Genomic DNA, 20,440 nt, shown 5'->3' with positions numbered 1-20,440 from the left:
TGACTTTGTTACCCACTTTTTGAGCCTCGGCGCAAATACCTCCCGGTCTAATTCTGAGGCGTGCCAAAGTAAATTACATTTAGTTTGCCTTAAATAAACAATGACTCTTCCAGGAAAGGTTTGTCTCTTCTGGGCACTTGCATCATTTATCATTGCTCCACTGTTTTGAGTTGGCTGCCCTTTTAGGGTGAGATGTCTCTTGGTTTTAGTGTGTGCACAGCCATAGAGAGGACAAGGTCTTACCCCAAGAAAAATGTACTGAGAAGATGTCATTAAAGCTAATGAGAGTCCAGGCAGCTGCAGCTCATTAGAGAGTGCCTGGGGCCAATTGTAACTGAGACCTTTAAATATACATCATAGTCAAATAAACAACATCATATTCGATCTGCAAAGTCTCTATCAGTTCCTGCCCAGTCCTTATCGCCCAGCCTTGCATTTTGCTGAGAAAATGTTCCCTGTTCAATAACAAACCCAGAAGCAAGCAAGACCATCACACTTAGGAGTGATGTGCTGAGAAATGGGCATGGAAGAGGGGGTCCCTTCTCCTGAAAGCTAAATTTGAAATTAATTGATTACAAGGGTAGGAGACACTCAGGGCTCAAGCTCTCCACCCTGCCCGTAGGACAACATGGAAAACAGGTCAAAGAAGCTGCAAAGATGCTGAAGACCAGCACATTTTAAACAGTGAGTGAGCAATTAGTTTTTCTCTAGTTCCTTTCTTTGGCTTCAGGACATGACTTTACCGTAAAAGAAAATGAGAGGTTTCTGACACTACTTTACATTTGTTGTCGTTACAAAGCATTTAGTGAGGAATTACAGATTTACAAGCGTGGGGATTTCCTTCTCAATCAGCAGAGCCCCCAGAGGGGCTTCCCATCACCGCCCTTCCCCCGCAGGCAGGAGCCCCCAGGCTGCGCCATGGGCAGGCTGTGGCTTCCTCCTGTCCTCGCCCCACGTGTGATTATTAAGTTCTTATCGCAATAAGGAGTCACTGACACTGGGCTGCTTTCCAGGGAATGCTGCTCCCTTAATAGGCCATTATATCTCAGTAATAAGAGCTAAACTCTTCTGGGGGCATTTAATCATAAATTAAGTAAAATAACACCACCGATCTTGCTTTTCTCCCAGCCCTCGCTAAGTGGGGTGATGCTGTCCATGGATCCTGTCCAGTGCTGGCTTCTGGGGCTGATGCAGGGTGTGCACAGCACTGCCAGAGGGGTGCAATGCCCCTCATGCTGTCAGGGCCAAGTCTGGGTGCCCATAAACAACGCAGATAATAAAATAAATTGGGGACAGCCTGTGGCTGGGTTCATTGACTCCAGGCCCAAGGCCTAGCTCCCACATGAGATCTCCGCACCCTCACTTGACAAAGGACATCTCCAGTTCCCGTTATGCTGGGGCCTGGGAACTGGGTGGCTCTCACCGTTGGTATCTGCCTGCTTTAGGGTGTCACAGGCAGGATAATCCCTCTAACAGAGCCACGAAGGCAGCACAGACATCCACCTTGGTGGGAACTGCTGTATTTGGGTAGCTTGCTGTCCCCATGGGATCTGTTTTGTACTGGATAACCCTGATCCCAACAGGGGCCTTGTCCAGATGGAGTCCCTGCTGCATCCAGCCTCACGTATTGCAACAGGCGTCAGCAGAACCAGAGAGCCAGGGCAGGACACCCTCCTGATGTCCCACCCTGGGGCAATGGAGTTGCCAGTGCTCCTGTAGCTGTGCCAAATGAGACAGGTAATCTCCATCCCCCAGGAGCAGGGACACTGAGGGTGCTACTGCTGGTGTCACATCTCCAGCCCTCATTAGAGGCAAGTACAGCTGTGCTGGCCTGGGGAAGCCCTGCAGACACAAGACTGCTCTGAAATGGAAGTCACAGCGCTTCGGCTCCACTTGGCTTTAAAGCCAATCTGGTGAAAGCAATGCAAACCTTCCACAAAGACACCCCCAGCATCCCCCCCACACCAGGTATATTGATTTAATTTGCACCTGTGCATTTCTTGGCATAGCCCAACCTGCAGCAAGCCAGGAGTAAATTCAGTTAGGAGATTTCTGGCATAAAGCTGCCCCAGCTGAGCTAAACCAGCGTGAAACAACAGGAGTTCAGTAGGTTCAGCCTTATGTGCAGCCCAGACTTGGGCTGTAGCTTCAATGCTGCCCTGAGATGGCAGGAGAGAACAGGAGGTGTTTGGGGTGAAGGGTTTTGCTGTGGGTAATTTATGCTGCCTTAGAGCAGCTCTTTGCTGATACTCACTGCCCAAGGGGGAGGCTCTGGTTTACACCTGGCTCCTCCTTATCCTTCCCGCTCTACCACCACCCTGACATCACTTAGGGGTCCCCCCCTTCTCCCCTCCCCAGGCCCTAAAGCAGCCTGGAGCATCTGTGCCCTGGGAGCCATCCCACTGCTGACCTCTGCTCAGGAGATGGGGCAGGATGCTGATGCTCATACTTGAGGTTTTGTGCTCAGTTCCTTTCTAATCCAAATTCTCAATTGCTCATAACTTATGTCATTTGGGCTGGAATTTTCCAGACATGATCTCCCCTACAAAGGTGGCTCTTTCCTTTTCTTTTTTCTTTTTTTTAAACCAAGGAAAAGCATTCAGCCAAATGGTCTGGCCATGTCCTTTTTTTATTTTTTTTTTTTTTTTAGTAAACACAGACTTTTCTCATTATATATTAAAATTATAGTTAGAGAGTCACCTTTCCTGCCGCGGTGTCAGTGGGGAGCAGGCCTCTGGCCGACCGCCGGGGAGCTGGCGTGTGGAGGGGGATCCTGCCGTCCAACCCAGCTCAGTTTTCCCCTGCTCACCCAAACACTGAACCTCCCTAGAGCCCTTCAGGTGCCCCGGGAAACCTGAATTACGACCCTTGAAGAAGGCATTTTGCCCAAGAGCAGAGCAATACATGTTCCTATTTTAGTGTTTGTTTTCCTCCAGCAAGCTGGAGGCAGGTCGGGAGGGGGCCAGGCTGCTTTCAGCAGGAGCCTTCTGTGGGTTCAAGTTCAAAACCCCTTTTCCTTCCAGATTTTCCAAAAGCACTGATTTCCAAGCAGGGCTGGGAAATACACAGTTGCAGGTATTTCTGACATATTTATGCTGTTGCTCCTTGTCATCTCTCTGTTGTGAGGATCTGGGGGATGGTCCCCACCGGTGAATGCGGTGAACATCCCCACTTGGCTCAGGATGGCCATCAGTGGGGACAGGCAGCACACATCCAACGCCATGGCAGTTTTGCAAGTTCCTTCTTTCTTTCTGGTAGCAGAGGGGTTAAAGCCGACAGGGTGGATCCCAGGGGGCTGTTGGGGGGCCATGGCTGTGCAGAGCGGGGCGGAAGCCGCTCCCCCCTCTCTGCTGCTGCTCGCCATGATGTCACCTCCCTGCTCTCCCCAAGGAAGCGTTAAACGAGCCCGTGGGCTAATGGGGCGGTGGGGCCAGGCCGTGCAGGTGGGCAGCACCTGGCAGGGGGTGCCCATGGCTGCGGCTGACAGAGGACCTCAGCCCACAGCACAGCCCCGTCCAGGGCTACGTGCCACCTCCCGGCTGCTGAAATGCCTTGCAGAAGCCAGGGGTGAGACGAGTCGCTCTTCTCCCCATGTCCCTTCTGATGCCTGACGGGAATCTGAAGCAGGCAAAGGCTGGAGAAAAATCCCCTTTACGTTTTCCAGGGATGAATGGGTCATCTGACGGTGCAGGGGTCATCCAGGCTCTTTTTGGGGCGAGGTTGACCACAGAGCATCCCTGCTGTGCCTCCTCCATCCCCATCCCATCATGCCAGCAGATGTGGGTCCAGCTTGCACCCTCATGCAAGAATGTCCCTTTCTGCAGCCCTTCTCCTCTGCAGAGAAGAAAGGCTTGAAAAGGAGGCTCCTATGATTCTCCAATTAATGTAATTAAGAGAATTAAACTTTTGGAGAGAGTGAGTTTTTCATTTTCTTTTTATTTGATTAGGGAAATTCCCACTGCACCCTCTGTGCAAACGAAATCCAGGCTCCTTCCCGTTGTTCGGCAGCCCCGGGAGGACACGTTACCTTTCAATCTTGCACACTAATGTGTTTAGAGTTAAAATCCCCCCGCCCCAGGCGAGCAAAGGAAGGATCCCAGAACCTTGATTAAAGCACGGCTTCCTGAGCAAGGATGTGCATGTGGAGCTGCTGGGCTTGCAGTGTGCTCTGCACAGCCAGCCGAGCCTCCCCATCAACACCAGGAGATGCCACCACATCCTGGGGCTTCCAGTTTTCTGGTGGTAAGTCCAGGGTTGTGCAATAAAAGCCAGGGAAAAGCAGGGAAGCCCTGGGATGGGGTGGCTGGTCCCCACATTTCACTAGAGGTCTGTCCTGGCCAGCTTGCCCGTGTGAATTCCTGTGCCGTGGCCCCATCAGGTGGTTTAGCACATAATACCGAGAAGCAATTATTTTTGGCAGCCTGAATATTAAAAACTCTTCTCCACAAGACTGTATTTAGCTATCAAGGTTACTGAAAAATAAAACATGAGTGAAAGTCTGTACAATCCTACCATGAGGCCTCGGGTACTTATAATATCCCACAAGCGCTCCAAAATTACAAGCCAGCTCCCCAAAATGAAATAGGCTTAAAAATCAATAAGAATAAAAAAATATATTATGTCTTTTAATTTTTCTTCAGCTTTCTGAGCATTTTGGGCACACAGGGGACATGTTAGACATTAATGAAAGCTGCTTTTCTCATCTAAACACAATTTCAGGTGGTCATAACTTTGAAAACCATGGAGACATCACTGGGTCTGTGGCAGGTACAGACCTGGACAGGGAAGAGCAATCAAAAAATTGGGGCAAAATATCTCCTTTAGCACCACTGGGGTTTCCCACAGTTTCTTGTAGCAGGAAGTGTGTCTACAAAGAGCCAAACCTGTTCTTTTTTAGTTTTTTTTCCCCCCAGCAAAAATCTGCTGACCCAAAGTCTGGCTTTCTGGTTCCTCCCATTTAGCATAATGAATTGGAGATAGAGCTCCAGGAGCACCGTCTGGGGTGGGAGGAAACCACAGGACGGCTTGGGAGGCGGCACAGGGCCGTTGTAGCTGTGCCAACATGAGCACAGGTGGCCCAAGAGCGGGCTGGAGGTGAGGCTTGGATTTCCCAGTGTTTGGCTCCTCTCCAGTAAAAACGTTAAAGATCCGCCGCAGAAGATGAACAGGGTTATCTGGATTTAGCAGGAGGCGTTACCTTCCTTTTCACCTCCAACAGAGGAATGGGAACAGCTCCCTGTGGTTGGGAGGAAAACTTGAAGCTTTAAAGCCCATCAGGTTTCTAGGCTCACAACGAGCTCTTCTGATTCTATCTTTTTTTTGATTAGGTGAAATATTTTTCTCTGTTAATCTCTAATTCCTCCAGCTTTCCCAAGGGTCATTCAGAGGAGAGAAGCTGGAGGTGGGGGAGGAGGGAAAGGTTGGGCAATGCCATGGTGGGAAAATGGCACAGGGTAAGATTTGTGGATGCTTTTCCAGATCCCCAACTCTGTTAATAACCATAAGGGCAGTGACTTGCTGGTGACAGTCCACAGGTACCCTCAACACGTGATTTTGGAGTAGAAAAGCACCCACAGCCATCACCCAGGGACCAGCTGCCCATCACCACACCACTGGCAAACCTCCACTTTGGGAGGATAACGAGCATTTTTGGCTGCAGCAGCAGCGATGCCATAAAACACCACGAACTTCTGGTTACAGGCGGCTCCCATCACTGGTCGGAGCATCTGTGGAAGGGAAAACTTCCCAGCGTAACATCCAGAACCTCTTAAGTAAATAGTCTTTAATGTTGCACTAAAGGGTTGTAGTCTTAATATGTAAAATCTGTTTAGCTTTTTTAATTCTTGGATCGTGCTGTGGAAAGTCCTCCAGAAGTTGCCTGTTGGCTTTTTTCCCCTAGCCTTTGGTCTCGGAGGAGCTGTGGCCAGGAACGCCCTCCCGCAGAGCCGCCGCAACCCCGGGCCAGTGGGAGCTGGTGGGAGATGCCCTGAAGATGGCAGCAGGGCCATGGGCACCACGCAGCCAGGGCTGTGACAACGCGGGGACAGCCAGCGGGTACCACAGCGCTCCGCTAAATGCTGTTTGAAGCAAATATTTTTGCTTTGAAGAGGATGAAGGAAAAAAAAACCAACAAAACGGAAAAGAAAAAAAAAGGGTGCGGAGCTGTTTTGTAACAAATGCCAAAGCGCTTGCCGCAGCTGCAACTTTCTGCTGCATCAGGATGGAGCAGATCACACCCGCTCGCTGCAATCTGCCGGGATGCTAAAAGGCTCATCAGCCCCTCACAGCTGGGTCCTGCCCGCTGAGTGGCAGCTGAGCCTTTTTAACGAGGAATGAAGGGTGGGATGGGTTTCCCCGATGGCTCTGGCTGCTCCTAGCTTCAGGCCGAGGGAATTATTTTAGGGTTTCTTCCTTTCCTTGTGCTTGTAGCCCTTGGACAGCAGGCTCATCACTGGTCTGTGGTTGTTCCACTGACGGTATGAAGGCAAATGTGAGATGGAGCCAATACCCATTTGGTTCCTGGTGGGGCTGTGTGTGCTCTGGTGCCCTGACTGGGCCTGCTGGGTGCTGTGGAAATATGTAAATAAAAGAAAAAGCAATCTTCCCCCAGAGTTCTCCCAGTCACAAATTAGGGAGGCTGAAGCACTGCCAGTAAATGACAGACTATGGCTGGGAGAGGCAAAAACAAGCATATAGGGAGAGCACCGGGAGGAAGAGGAGGTCAGGGTGCTGCACCCGTGTTTTTGTTTAGACTAGGAGTGCTGCAGCTGAGTTTGTCTCCAGCCCAGAGTGGGGAAGCTCAGGAGAGGCCAGCCCTGCCAGGGATGGGGATGTGTGAGGGGGAGCAGCAGCCCTGCAGAGTGGGGAAGGGAGGGGACAGTGGCAGGGCTGATGAAGCTGGGTAGGAGGAGAGTGGCAGCGCCTACGGGGAAAATACCCAGCCTCAGCCATGGGGTTGCAGGGGAATAGGGGGGTTTAACCCTCCAATGGAAAAGTGGGTGTGGGAAGGTGGCAATGAAGGCAAGGAACATGGCGAGCCTGAGCAGTAGGGTTGAAATCATCATCCTCCAGTGCTCTGACCTTCATCTCTGTCTTGCAGCTGAGGGACCTTCCCCACAGCCATAAACACCCAGGCACCAGGCAGACAGAGCAGCTCTGCCTCCTGCAGAGCTGGGCCAGGCAGAAAGCAGCAGACTGGCCCCAGAGATGGGGTCCACGTCTGTGTGGAAGCACTGGTCAGCAGACAAGGAGCATTTGGGCCCACAAATCTCAAGGTAAGAACCCTGGGTGGTGTTAACAGCCCTAGATCTGGCTGATGGAGTGGGGGTTGGATGCCGGGATGTAGGGGAAGGGGATGGGTCCTGGGACCTAAACATCCATGTCTCGGAGGACAGTAGCTGTACAAAGAGAGCTCTGTGTGCCGACAGGCAGGACAGAGCCTGCAGACAGGCTGGGGGAGGAGGAGGCTGAGATCATGTAAACACTGTGAAGGTAAGAGATGTTGGACCAAGGCATGAAGCACGCGCCGGCAGGCGGCCAGTGACAGCTCCGGATGTCAGTGCACAGGCACAAGGGGCTTCAAAGAAGAAGGCAGTGAAGCAGCACGTCTGGCAGGGGTGGGAGGTGGGCTTGTGGCAGTGTTGCTGCAGTGGAAGAACATGGAGATGTGATGTGGGAATACATGGCTGCAAGTGAACACAAAGCCCCGGCACCACCTCACCCAACATCAGTATGTTTGAGCAGTTGTTCCTGTGGTTCAGCTCCAGCCCAGGATATGTGATATCTTTCCTAAGCCTACTACAGAGGAGAGGCTTGTGAGTTGCCACTGTGCCTCCTGAACTGTGGCACACTGGCCTCACGCTTTGCAGCAAGTGCCACAGTGAGAGCACCTGAGTGCACAGGGGTCTGCAGTCCCCTCTGTGGAGATGGGGCCCAGCCAGCAATGCACCCATCTGTCCTGCCAGCATCACCCATGTCCCTCCAGCTGCTGGCAGAGTGCAGGCAGCACCATGCTCTTGCTCAGACAAGATCTTTCTGTGCAGGTACAGCTAAGATGACATCCTTGGTGCCTGCCCTCGGTGTCAGCATCCCTGGGGCCCCTGTGAGTCAGCACTCAGTCCCCTCTGCCTGGAGCGCTGCCAACCCCTGAGCGATGATTTCCAGTGCATGCAGCCAGGTTGTGTGTCAGGAGGATTAATGACAGAGGCTTCTCAGGGCTTTGAGATCTGGGTCTAATTTAAAACCAAAACAAAACTTAGCATTTTAGGAGCAGGGGAGTTGCTGTCCTGGGGCAAGCCTGGGATGCAGCTCGTCACATATCCGATCTTGCAATAACATGTGCCAGGACCTTCAGAGAAGGTACAAGCAAACACCTGGTACACAGGAAAAACCCAGCCTCCCAGGGGTGCTTTCTTCTTTGTCTTTTGCTATTAGTCATTAGCTTATGCTCCGAAGCACATGGCCTTATCTTCCCTCCAGGCATCTTCCTTTTATCTACCTTGACTCATGGAGCTACAGAATCTTCTATTAGCTGCGTAAATGTCAGATCTTCTTTAAAATCTTACAAAACTCTCTGCCTCGTTGTATCTTACAGCGATGAGTTCCACACATAAATCATGTGCTGGTGTAAAAATGAGTTTCTTATCAGTTTTCAGCTTTCGCTCTTTGGATTTCACCATGCGTCCCAGCAGAGCTTTCACTGTTGCATGAGGGATGGACACTCAATGCAGAGTGAGCTGGATGCCAAGATGAACTCTGTTTTTCCCTGACTTTTTCTGGTAAAAGTCTTAAAGCTGGTGACTGGAAGAGTTTGACAGCGAGCCTCCTGCAAAAAGTCTTCAGCAACTTTTTTGCTGGAAAGAGGGGCTGGGACTGGAGCAGCTCTGCATGCCAGAGGGATGGGAAGTTCAGGCTGAAGATGTCTCCCAGTGCAAAGGCTTGGGGTTGTGCCAGTTTGTGGGAGGTGGAGGTTTGGGAAAGGGCTGCGGGGCTTAGCCAAGGACCAAAGGAAATGTGGAACAGGGGAACGTTTGTCTTGATTTAATTTGACACTTAAACTGAAAGAGTGTGATTTGTAGCTGTGCACATTTAAAAAGCTCCTCGAGATAGGGAAGTGGAGGCAATAGCAGGTTTGGATGCCAGATCAGATAAGACCCTGTGGGTAATGCCTGTACCTTAGTAATTTTTATTCAGATTTATCTCCACACTCTTAAAAAACCCCAATGGCTTCAAATTCTCCACTGCTGACTCTATTTCCAATATCTCCTTTACAGTGAGGCACCTGAACCCAATGTGACATGCACTGTGGTATTGCCCTAGCCTGGGACAGCTCTCCCTGGCCCTGCCTTCATGTGCTCAAAGGCAGTTCAGTGTCCTGGTCTCTAATGAACACCAAGCTGTGTGTTGTGATCTATTTGAGCAGCTTGGACTGGGAGACTTGATGGGACAGAGCCCTAGAGCTGATGGAAGGGGGTCCTGGAGGCCCCTACTGTGTGCAAAATCCTGGTTACTGTGTGTTAGATGGCCCATATGGATCCCAGTACAGGGGCTGGTTCTTACAGAAGGTGGAGGGAACCGTGTTGGAAGGACCATTGTGCAGCAGAGACCAGAGCAGCTGCCTCAGGGCTCTCTGATCTGCATGGGAGCATTGCTGGGAAGAAGGGAAGCAGGCACAGCCTGGGCATGTGGAGGCATCACCAAGGAATGTGCCCACACCCTCCACAGGGTACATCATGGGGTGCTGGCATGAGAGCCCCATAGGGAGTCATTCCAGCAGCCAGCTCCTGAGATGGGCTCTCTGCAGGTACCGGAGTGGCTGGTGGAGCACACGGAGGCTCATGCAAGTGCTGGCCAGGATGAATGTGTTTGGCACTGACCCTAATCCTTTCCTGCCAATACACTGATTGGAATTGAATTTCCAATATGAACAGTTGTGGGACTCTATCTGCAAGCTGGCGAGAAGAGCTATAGATTTTTATCATGTGTTTCACAGCTATTTCTTTAATTTAAAAAAAATAATAGGAGTGACTGCTGAAAGCACTTCAGCAGCCAAACAGTTGTGGTGGCGCTGGGCAGGGCAAGATGTGGCTGGATGTGACTGGGATGGTGGGGGGGGAGCAGCAGCTGCCAGAGCTACAGCCCAACACCAAGGCAGGACCAGCTCAGCCCCTGCTGGGTTTGTGGGAGGTTTCTCAGCCCCTCTGGGATGGAGGTGATACTCACTCCTGATGGTTATTACAGCCAAAAGGAGCTTGTCCTCCCTGAAGTTTCAACCCATTGTTTCTCCCTCACTATGGATGAGCCCCTTCCTCCCTGCAGGATCCCTCCACCTGAAGAAGATCCCATCTCTTTCCCCAGGGGGTGGCTGACCCCAGCCAGGCAACCACTCCAAGGCTTTGCAGACCTCGCTGACCTTGGCCAGCTTTCACTGTTCATTTCCCACTCCATTACAGGGTGGCACCCAAAATAGGTCATATTCACAGGGGTGACTCTGGCAGGGCTGGAGGATGCTGGAGGTGAGATGTTCTTTTTGTATCTCCCAACAGTACTCCTTTTTTAATCTTTTTTTGTCGCAGTACAAGGCTCCTGCCTTGTGTTCAGCCTGCAATCCATTACATCCCCCAGCTCTTTTCTGCAGAGCAGCTGCCTTGCCAGCTTCTCCCTGTATTTATTTAGGCTTCCTCCCCTCTGCCCTGTATTTGTTCAGTTGAACCTTGCACTTGTCTTGGTGAACACCCTCCTGTTTTTCCTGGCTCTGTCTCTGATTTATGGAGATCGTTCTGAGCTCTAATCCTGCCTAGATGAGTTGCCTGAGCATTCCTAGCTCTGGCAGGCGGCACGAGTTCTCCAGCAGGTGACAAGAGGTGATTTTTGTCCATGCACAATGGTTAAGGACAATCAGTTCCTCTTCCTTCGACCCTTTCCACCCTCATATCTTTAACAAGACTGGTCCATGTGTGGCAAATACCATGGGAATGCTCTTGCTTGAAGATTTAAAAAAAAAAAGAGGCAGCATACCCAGGGGGAGGCAAACATCCTAGAGATGCTGGGAAAGGGGCACAGCATGACACTGCCCTGGCAGAGCCTCCCCTCTGCCTTTGTTGTTATTGCTGCTCCTTTTTTTGTCCTGAGCCGTTTGCAAATATTTTCAGTCCTGCAGGTTGTTTCCATTAAGAGGGAAAAATCAATGAGGCAGCCAAGAGCCTGTGGCTGAGCCTGCTCTCTGCTAAAAATGGACCAAATGCCTCTTTCCTGAGTGCAGCGGGGTGGGTTTGCCTTTTCCCAGCTCTGACCCCATCGCTTCCCGAAAGCTGCTCCGTGTTCCGGGCCTCCCTGCCTTGGAGCTGCTCTGGCTTCTCCTCCCTCAGCTGAGCCCAGCCCCGGCTCTCATCCTCTGCTGGGGCTCGGCAGCTCCTGCTAATGGGAAAAGCATTCCTGTTGTTTCATCAAGTCGCTTAATAATTTGCCAGAAATGCCTATTGATTTCTTGCACGCTCCTGTGCAGACAGAGGTAAATAAGAGCCATTCGTCATTGCATTATGTATTGGTAATTAAAAATTACTAGGTAACTTGAACCAAAAATTGAATAATTTGAAGTAAAATTAAATAATTCTAGGTAATCAGTACTAAATGAGACCATTATTTTACTTATCAGTGACTAAAAATTACCAGGCATTTTTCCTCATTTGGATGCTCTCCTTCACCCTCCATGTCAGTAGAGCCTTTCTAATTTGTTTTAATTGTTAATTTTAATGAGTAGTGTTTTTCTGATAACATTTTAGCGTGTTTTGTTGTTTTTAGAGAGGGTTTTTATTGCATTGCACAAAGCCTGAAGCACCTCAATGTGGGAGCAATTTGGAAGCTAAATTATTATTATTTATTTAAATCGAACCCTCCAGCCTCTTTAACCGTTTGGCTGATTCTGTAATTGCTGTACCAGTGTGATGGAAATGCTCATGGGGCTGGCAAGGAAGTGTCTGGATACTCTTCTCAGCTCTGTGACCATGGCGTATCCCCAGCCACCGGTTCTGCTTCCTGGGAAGATATTTTGGACCCAGAGCCGTGCTGTTACTCCAGGTTTGCCCAGCACCTCCCATCAGTGTCCCTCAGCAGTGGTTTGGAGGCACCTGGAGGAGGACGTGAGTAGGAACCTTCTGTTCCAGGATCTCATCCCATCCATGGAAGAAGCAAGATTTGGGGGTAGGCAGCGAGACACCAGTTTCAGTTTTTATCTGGTTGTGGCGGCAGGGCAGGATGTGGCTGGTGCTGAATTGCTTTTGGAAAGTGTGGCACTTCTTGGATGCGAAGTCATTACAGTCCTTAGGTCAAGGGCATCCTTGATGCTCTTTGAAGCTCTGTCCCGTCCAGTTCCTGCCTTGGCCAGTGGGGCTGTGCGTGCACCGTCCCCTGGGGCCCCTCGGCTACTTCATGGCACCAAGAGGCAGCCAGGACCTGTGTTGGGTCAAAAAGCTCCACACGGCTCAAGGTGAGCTGTAATTTCCAGGGTTCTCTGACCCTCATCCACACCCATTCTCCTCCAGCTGCTTTCTAAGGGACTCCCAGTGCCTGTGTTTGTAAACTGGCAGGGGAGAGCAGGGTGGGACTGGGACAGCACTGCTGCATTCCTCCTGCCCTGTGCATCTTGAGGAGATCCTGAGGCTGATTAGCCTGATCCCGCCTTGAGCCTCCCTTCCTGCAGGGAAGGCCTGGACCTCCATGGTCTCTCCATTCCACCTGGCAAGGGTTTGTCACCTCCCTGCTCCATGGCTCAGTGCGTTTGTGCGTTCGGACGGAAGGATGCTGGCTGGCTTTGCTGCTGCTGGCTCGCATTGCAGTCCCCTGTCGGTGGCAATTTGCGACGCGCCATCGCCCCGGGGCACGGCAGGAGCTCCTGCTCCCGCTGCGAGCGCACAGATGCCTTTCACACACGGGTCACAGCCCAGGGAAACCCTGCAGGTCTTCACTCAACCTGTGCCTGTCCTGGAGGTGTTGGTGGGGCTGCGGTGTGAATGGCACAAGGCCAGGCTGGAGAGCCTCTGCTGGGGCGTGGGGGACCCTGCCCATGGGGTCTGGGGGGTCTGTGAGTATCCTGCCCTGGGCTGCTCGGTTCCTTAATGGCTGTTAAAGGGATGAAAATGTTGTCTCCTTTGTGGAGGATGGAGGTTGTGAGATACCCTTCAGCCAGCCCTCAGCCTGTGATAGCCCCTGCTTTGTGTTGACCAAACAAAACAGCAGATGGAATAAGCAAATAATTTGGGGATTTTTTTTTTCTCTTCTTTAATAAAACCCTCTTCTCTTCCCTTCTCTGAAGCTATAACTGGTTGAAAAGCTTCACCTGTTGCTGGTGTCAGGCCTGCCTGTGTTCTTGGAGTCATGGTGCTTCCTTGGGGTGAGCCTGGGAGTCAGGGCAGGGAATGGGCTGGAAACACTTAGGATGGACTGAGGATGGGAGCCTGGGGATGGCTGCTGCAGCTGAGGAGCAGGGGAACCAGAGGAGGGGAAGGGTGGACTAATTCCTGCAAGCTCTGACCCTCTCCCATGTGCATGAGATGCCCTCTCAGCTTCCCAAATCCAAAGAGTCCACTGAAATCTCCACAATGGGCTGGGACTGGTGGGGAGATACCTGGACAAATCTGCTGCTGGGCTGTTGCAGGGCACGCAGGGACCCCCAGAGTCTCATGCCCACTTGCCCAACCTGATGGCCCCAGTCCCTGACTCAGTGGCCAGCCTCTGCGCTCTGATGGGACACAGAAATGCCAAATTCAGACCAAGCAGCCCCAGAACTACAGGGTGCCTGGTGGAGGGGTGTACCAGGGGTCTGGACAGGGCTTTTTTGTCAAGGTCTGCCTGGAGAAGCTGCTCCCTGCCTTGTACCTCTCACACCCAGGAACAGTTTTGTGGTACTTGGCATTCATCCCCCTACGCTTAATTTCATCCCATTTAGACCTAGTAAAAACTATTCCCTGCAAGCAATTTATTCAACAAATGTAGCTGGCACTTTCTGTTGCTGAGTTGTCCAGGAAGAGACCACAATTTTTAATGATTTTTTTCCATTCAGTGAATGCTCTTTATGGCAGTATTTGAGTTCAGGGTTCTTCATGAATGGCAGTATAGTGAAAAAAAATATCCGGTGGCCTGTCTGAGCTGCAGTTTGCTATTCACACTGCAAGGTCGGGCACCTTATCGCACCAAGTATTGTTTCTCTCCCCTGAATAGGAGCTCTCGTCTCCCTCAACTACCTCCACTCCTACCCAGAACAAAATTAATTTCATCCTGCAACAAATCTGGCTGCTTGATTAAATGAATCTGTTGCCGGCCCTGAAAGATATCTCAGTGAGCAAAATTTCATTTCTGGTTGAACACCCACCGAGGAAACCACATATACAAGTGGGTGGCTCCCAGAGGAGCTCAGGGCTGTATTTACTGTGCTAACCTGCTTCTGATCCCCACCCCCTCCTGTTTGTAATGCCCTGGAAGGCAGCTCCTGGTGGTATGGTAATACCCTGGGCACCAGTGGCTTCTCATCAGGCTCCCCCAACCCCAGTGCCTGCTCCTGGCTGATGCCTAGTCAAGCTTGGCAAATTGAGCTCTTTTAATTTTTCCTTGGAAACCAATCCCTCGAGCCCTTTTTCTGTTGTAGGGGAATATCACCCCCACATTAATTTCTCTACAATTTCTTGGTGTACTCTGAGGCCCTGAGTGTGTTGCTGAGCCTGGGGTTGGAGGTGTGATGCTGCTGGCACTGCATCGTCATCCTTATCAGCTCTAAGCCTCTGTTACCCACAGACACTGTCTACTCCTGTTACCATCCCACTCTCTCTCTCTGCCTTGTTTCCAGGCACTGAAACCCTTTTTATTTTGTCTAATCAAGACAAACATAGGGGAGTATTCACGGCCGCTTGCCCAGGGAGGGGTTTGCCAAAACTGTCCTATTCTGGAGCATTTTTATAGTAACTGTGTGATGAGGAAAAGATGGTGAGGGCTCACCGTTCTAATTAGGATCATTTCTGTCTTGCAAGAGGGATTGGCGGGTAGTATTTATGGATACGAGTAGGTTCAGAAAAATTCCTAGCACCATCTGTTTGAGAGAGAACAGGAAGAATTTCAATATGCTTTAGACCTTGAAGTGTAATGTTTGTATAACAGGCTCATAAAATCAATTTCTAATAGTTACAGGTACCCCCTCAGGAATTTAAATAGTCTGTTAACAAAGTTATTCCATCTGCCAAGCAAATATATTAAATATGCACGTTCCATACTACATGTAAGGTTGCATGTGCCTTTCTGCTGCACGACGTGCCCTTGGGTCCTACGTGCCGACTTTGCTCCTGGGTTACGCTCAGTCTTTCCTGATGGCAACTCACTGTTCAGTCCCAATTCGGTGGGAGCTCACTCACCTGCCTTTGGCCTGACAATTCACTGTTATGGCCACCTCGTTCCTTGGGAGCTGAGTGTAGGGGTTGCTCTGTCCTGGCCGCCTTCCCATCTCCTGCTCGGCTACCCATGGGTTGCTTGTGTGGAGCGAACTGGCCACAGGGGTTAGGAGGGTTGTAGGGGACAGAGGGGTCTGAATTTGCAAATTCAGAACATGCATGGGGCAGGATAATCCCTTCACACCCATTTTGCAGACTTTTTAAGCTGGTGTTGCAGCCTGGATAATGGGCCAGTTGGGTTTTGCTCTGCTCCTTGCTCCTCTGTGGCACCTTGCTTTTCCACAACCCTTTGGATCCATCAGTGCCCTGCTTGGTGCCAGAACTCCAACTGCCTCGTATGTTTGGGAACAGGCTGACAACTCAGGGCATATGCAGGAGAACTGCAAATATGTCATCCCGTTAACTAAACAGTTTGCATTTAACGCTACCCGTGGAGCTGAACGACACCTCGCCAGTTCTGCAAAGGTTGTGTTCTCAGTGTGATCGGGAGTGATTTATGGCGAGAGTTAGGCTGTGTGTCCAGAATATCGATGGAGGCGTTTGCTGCCTATTGTGTTTAATAGCTGTTGGGGTCCCTCTTTTTACCATTGTGTCATTTGCTGCCTGCCAGCCTGTGCAGGTCGGCGAGCGCGTCTGCGTCTGGGCAGAGTTATTGATTGCGGCACGTTTGGAGTCGCCGCTGGCTGGGTGCTGGCAGTGGGTGCCTCTTCCAAACAGCTGCACCAGGCACAGCACTCGCTGGCCACTGTCCCCAGGTCCCCTTGTCCACCTGCTGCAGCATGACCTCAGGGAATGTGCCCTGGAGGGAAGTGATCTGCCCTTCCCTCCCCACTTTGTATCAACAGGAATCAAAGTGAAACATGAGCTGTTCATTGCTGGGGAGCGAAGCTGGAAGGCAAAATCTGCACGGTTTTAATGGATTTACCCTCTCCACCCAGAAGGCAGATGAGGCACAGAAATCCCATGGGATTCACCAGCCGTCAGGCAGGAGGTGTCCTGGAGGGAAGAGGCAAAACCCCGCACGTCTGAGGCGCGCCGGGAGACTGGGATTTCCTTCTGATGATGATCTCTTTGTGCTTGGCGGTTTATTCTTCTTTTTTAATTTAAAAATCCACATTCCCACTTCCACATAGCTCGTTATCTCAGGGCGTGTGATGAGGTGTCCAGGGGTCTGTCCCGGCAGAGATGATGCAGAACACATTCGCGCAGGCTGTTGGATCTGACCCCCCTCTCCCTCAGGGAGCGGGTGGTTTTCATTTCAGCCTCTTCCATTAGAAGCTCTAAGGGGAGCTCCATCTATTAACTGAGAACTGCAGGCCTGTAAATTTTGGCAAGAAAGAATCCTTGGAAGCAAATCATCTGTATTTTCTCAGGGATGTTTGTCCCCCCTCTTTGCATGTACAGCCTTTGCTGGTCAGGAGGCAGGTACTGCCACTGACTCCTTCTCCACATGTGCAGATTGATGGTGTCTGCTCCAGAGCCCGCTCCCTCTTCCCTTTCTTTCCTTCTCAGTTTTGTTCCTTCCCTTTTGAGCTGTTTCTCCTTTGCTTGGGAGACTCCTTTAGCTGCCAAATCCTGATGTGTATCTGTTCATTTCCTAGGGCAAACACATTGATCTGTGATTTCTGTTATGATACTGCAGATTTCTGTTCCCTTTATTCTTTTTATATATATATACTTTATCCTGCCATCCAGGAGGTGGTTTCTGTGCTATGGAGAAGCTCAGTGTTTCTAGAAAAATGTGTGTTTCCCTGCCTCAGAGCTGTGCCTAATTGCATACAGAGCGAGCGTCCATCCCTCTTAGTTCCAGTGTAATTCTTCGTGGTGTGTTCCTTTGTGATTGTGTTATTCCAGCAATAACAGCCACTCTCCTTCCAGATATTTATTCTTTTCATGAACATCACCATACTGGCAAAGGGTTGGGCTTTTTTTTTCCATCTTAATGCTCTACTTCATAGCTCAAATCGGGGATTTATGCTTCAGGGATCTCAGGGAAGACTTTCCTATTTTCTGCTACCTCTTTCCAGAAGCGCCATCTTTCTATGCTGGGATTTGGAGTTCTTGGACATGTGTTACTGCTGCTGGGGATGCTGCTCACTGCTTTTAGATTTGTATTTACTGCCGTGCTTTGCTCTTTAATACTGTTGTTCTCTTTCTGGCACAGAGGCGAAGTGATGCAAATGAAGGCTGGAGCATTTTGTTTGCACACAAACCAGCCCTGGCCATTCCGAGGGGAGGCTGGCAGGGAATGGGAGGGCAATGGGCAGCATCTCTCCATGCAGCCACTGCAGCTCTGGGCGTCCTGTGAGGGCTGTGATGAAGGGGCAACAGCCTGGGCAGAAGTGGGTGCCCCAGCACCCGGCACAGCAAGGTTAGGAGGATAAAGTGCAGATAAGACAGGGATGCTTCCCAAATATACCACTTACCTCTATCACACCTCTGCCTGCGCTGAGGATAACGCATTAGTTTTTCATCCTGGAAGACCTTATTTCTTATTATGAGTTAGTTTTACAGCACCCTGATGTGTGCTCAGCACTTTACGGTGCAGGGAAAAAGATGAGGTCCATGTGACAGATTTACCCGGTGTTAAATCCTGACTGAGTTACAAAGGAAAGCAGCAGCATGTCTGTGCCCTGGCCTTCATCCTGTCCTGCTGCCACAGGGGCTTTGAGACACTTCTAAGTTTTTTAGTGACATGAGGGAGGTTTTTCTGCCCCACGGCAGCCTTGCTGCCCACTGTGCTCTGCTCCTCGCCCAAGCCATCACTTTTGGCAGGTGGGAGTCTCGTGAAAGCTGCAGCAAGGAGGGCATATGGCACACAGCTCCCGAACAGGGACCAGGGAATGGTGCTGTGCCAGGACCATTTGACAGCCTGGCACAGTCCCCCTGAGCCACCTGTGAGTGGGGGAAAATGTTGGCATTCAGCAAGGGCTCATTCACTCAGGCTGGCACCTCAGCTGCAGGCTGTGCTGGAGCCAGTGGGACCTAGAGGCTGTGGCAGGGTGGCTTTGCAGCTGGGAGCTGTGCTGGAGGAGGCCAGGCTGCCCCAGGGCCATGCCCCATCTCGGGCAAACTCCCTCTGCGCTGCCAGAGGGTGCCTAGCATCGCCTCAACCTTGTCATCTGGGCAGGAGAGGTGCAGACTGCCTCCCACAGCTCGGGAGCTGTGGGGATGCTCGTGTGCCAGCAGGGTAAAATGGGAGGCGATGGGCCCTCTGCTCCATGCCCATGCCCGGGTGCTGCTGTTGTCCTCCCCGGCTGCCTGGGAACGGCTCCTGGGGCTGGAGCATGCCGAATTTCACTTTTCAAATGGGGTTTCTGGCACCCCGCCAAGCAGCGTTTCCTGTTGTCAAATATTTTGGCAAACCACATCTCAGCTTTAGTCTGAAGCGTCTTTCGCTGGGGAAACGGTGTCGAGCCGAGCCGCCGGCACGATCCCGGCATGGAGGGGAGCACAGCACTGCCAGACACGTCCTGCACAGGAGCTGCTGGTGCTGGGGTGCCCTGGCATCCTGGCTGGGGGGCACTGGGACCACAGCTGGGCAGGGTGACTGGTGAGCAGCAAAAGGGCCAAAAAAAGGTGTTTCAAGGTGACTGTAAATGGTTTGTGAAATCAGGCTGAGCGGGGCAAATCGTATTGACAGAATAAGAAAACCCTGAAAAGTGATTTTTCAAGTCTCTATTTTGGCTTTTTGTTCTGAAATTGCCCTGCATTAAGAAGAGAATAAAAAAAAAAAAAAAAAAAGGCAAAAAAAGAACAGCTCTAAGTAAACTAGAAATAAGGGGACTGTATTTTTTTTACCAGCTCATTGGAAAAATGAAACATATTTGTTCTGGGTCAGACCAAAATGAGCAAAGCAATCAGTTATCCACAGAGCCACGCTGCAGGCTGGCTTTCCTTCTGCTCTCTCTCCTGGGCATCCTTGAAAGAATATCCAATACCTTTTTATGATGTTTGAAAGAAAATACCTCTGAGGAGAGGAAAAAAAAGCAAGGTGTGATCCCAAAAAGTCTGCTTTCACAGCTTGGACAGACCCATCTTTCCCTCCCGCAGCCGCTGCTCCTTCCTCCTGCCTGTCACGTTGTGTGGTTAGAGCATACGTACTCACGGCCCCAGCACCATGATGGGTTCTGAAAGCCTGAGAAATCCTCCCAAAAGCCTGGTTTCCGGCCAAAAAAACCCGAGGTTATGCAAACATACACGGAGCTTGCAAACAGGCTGTGTTGGATGGAGAGCAGCTTTGTGAAGCAGGTGTGAGCTGATGTGGGAAGAGCCGCGCTGCCTGATGTCTGCGCTGAAATCCAGTGTCAGCCCACAGACTCAAACCAGGGCTCTGGAATTAAAGACAAAACAACCAAGGAATAAAAATCCACCCTTGCAGCAGCACCCCAAGCACAATCCCACCAGATCCCAGGCCAGTAGGCAGTGCCATCCATACAGGTTAGGGCTGTAGGATCCATTTTGCAATACCACCAGCCCACCTGGGGGCTGTGGGGTGACCCCTCCCCAACCCAGCTCACCCACCTGCATCCCCCACCATGCTGCCACTACCCTGGTTGTGCCCCCCAGGGCCCTGCAGGACTTGCTTGTGCCTTTGTAGAGATTTAGATGTGAATGGCTCCTCAGAAAAGGCACACCTGTATTCTTGTGCACCAGTAAAACCTCCTAAAAACCCAGTTTCTGTCAGCTGCCAGGAAAAAGCTTGTTTGGGTTTAAAATGTGTTCAGAAGAGTCATTCTCTTATGAAAAACTGCGGCTGTCAAAGCACCACGGTGAAGTTGCATTTATTACATATTAATGACTCCACATCAGCTGTGCTTGCTTTACAGTACCCAAATATTGGAAATATCAATGTATGAGAGCATTCCCCAATGTGAATTGTCAGACATTCAAATCTTGGGGTCTGGAAGCCCAGCAGAGCCACTGCATTACCCACGGGAAATGCTCCCTGTGCCAGTGAATGCCATTGTGGCAGGATGAGGCTTGGCCGTCCGGGACTCACAACCGTT

At 50.9% G+C, this 20,440-nt stretch overlaps 2 long non-coding RNA genes across 3 annotated transcripts; one reads left to right on the top strand and one right to left on the bottom strand.

The window, feature by feature from the left end:
• The first annotated feature begins 6,362 nt into the window (after positions 1-6,362).
• Positions 6,363-16,441, top strand: LOC138114651 (uncharacterized). Of its 2 annotated transcripts, none has more exons than XR_011152709.1 (3): positions 6,363-6,476; positions 7,100-7,274; positions 16,277-16,441. It is a non-coding gene; the product is annotated as an uncharacterized lncRNA (long non-coding RNA). The 2 variants fall into 2 exon arrangements; XR_011152708.1 differs by lacking the exon at positions 16,277-16,441 and adding an exon at positions 8,648-9,211.
• A 2,757-nt stretch (positions 16,442-19,198) lies between these two features.
• On the bottom strand, positions 19,199-20,198 carry LOC138114653 (uncharacterized). Its single transcript, XR_011152710.1, has 2 exons — positions 19,536-20,198; positions 19,199-19,401 (listed from the first exon to the last, which is right to left on the bottom strand). It is a non-coding gene; the product is annotated as an uncharacterized lncRNA (long non-coding RNA).
• Positions 20,199-20,440: the final 242 nt, after the last annotated feature.

This window comes from Aphelocoma coerulescens, chromosome 9 (assembly GCF_041296385.1).
Source record: "Aphelocoma coerulescens isolate FSJ_1873_10779 chromosome 9, UR_Acoe_1.0, whole genome shotgun sequence".
NCBI classification, from domain to species: Eukaryota; Metazoa; Chordata; class Aves; order Passeriformes; family Corvidae; genus Aphelocoma; species Aphelocoma coerulescens.
This window is presented reverse-complemented; position numbering and strand designations above follow the sequence as displayed.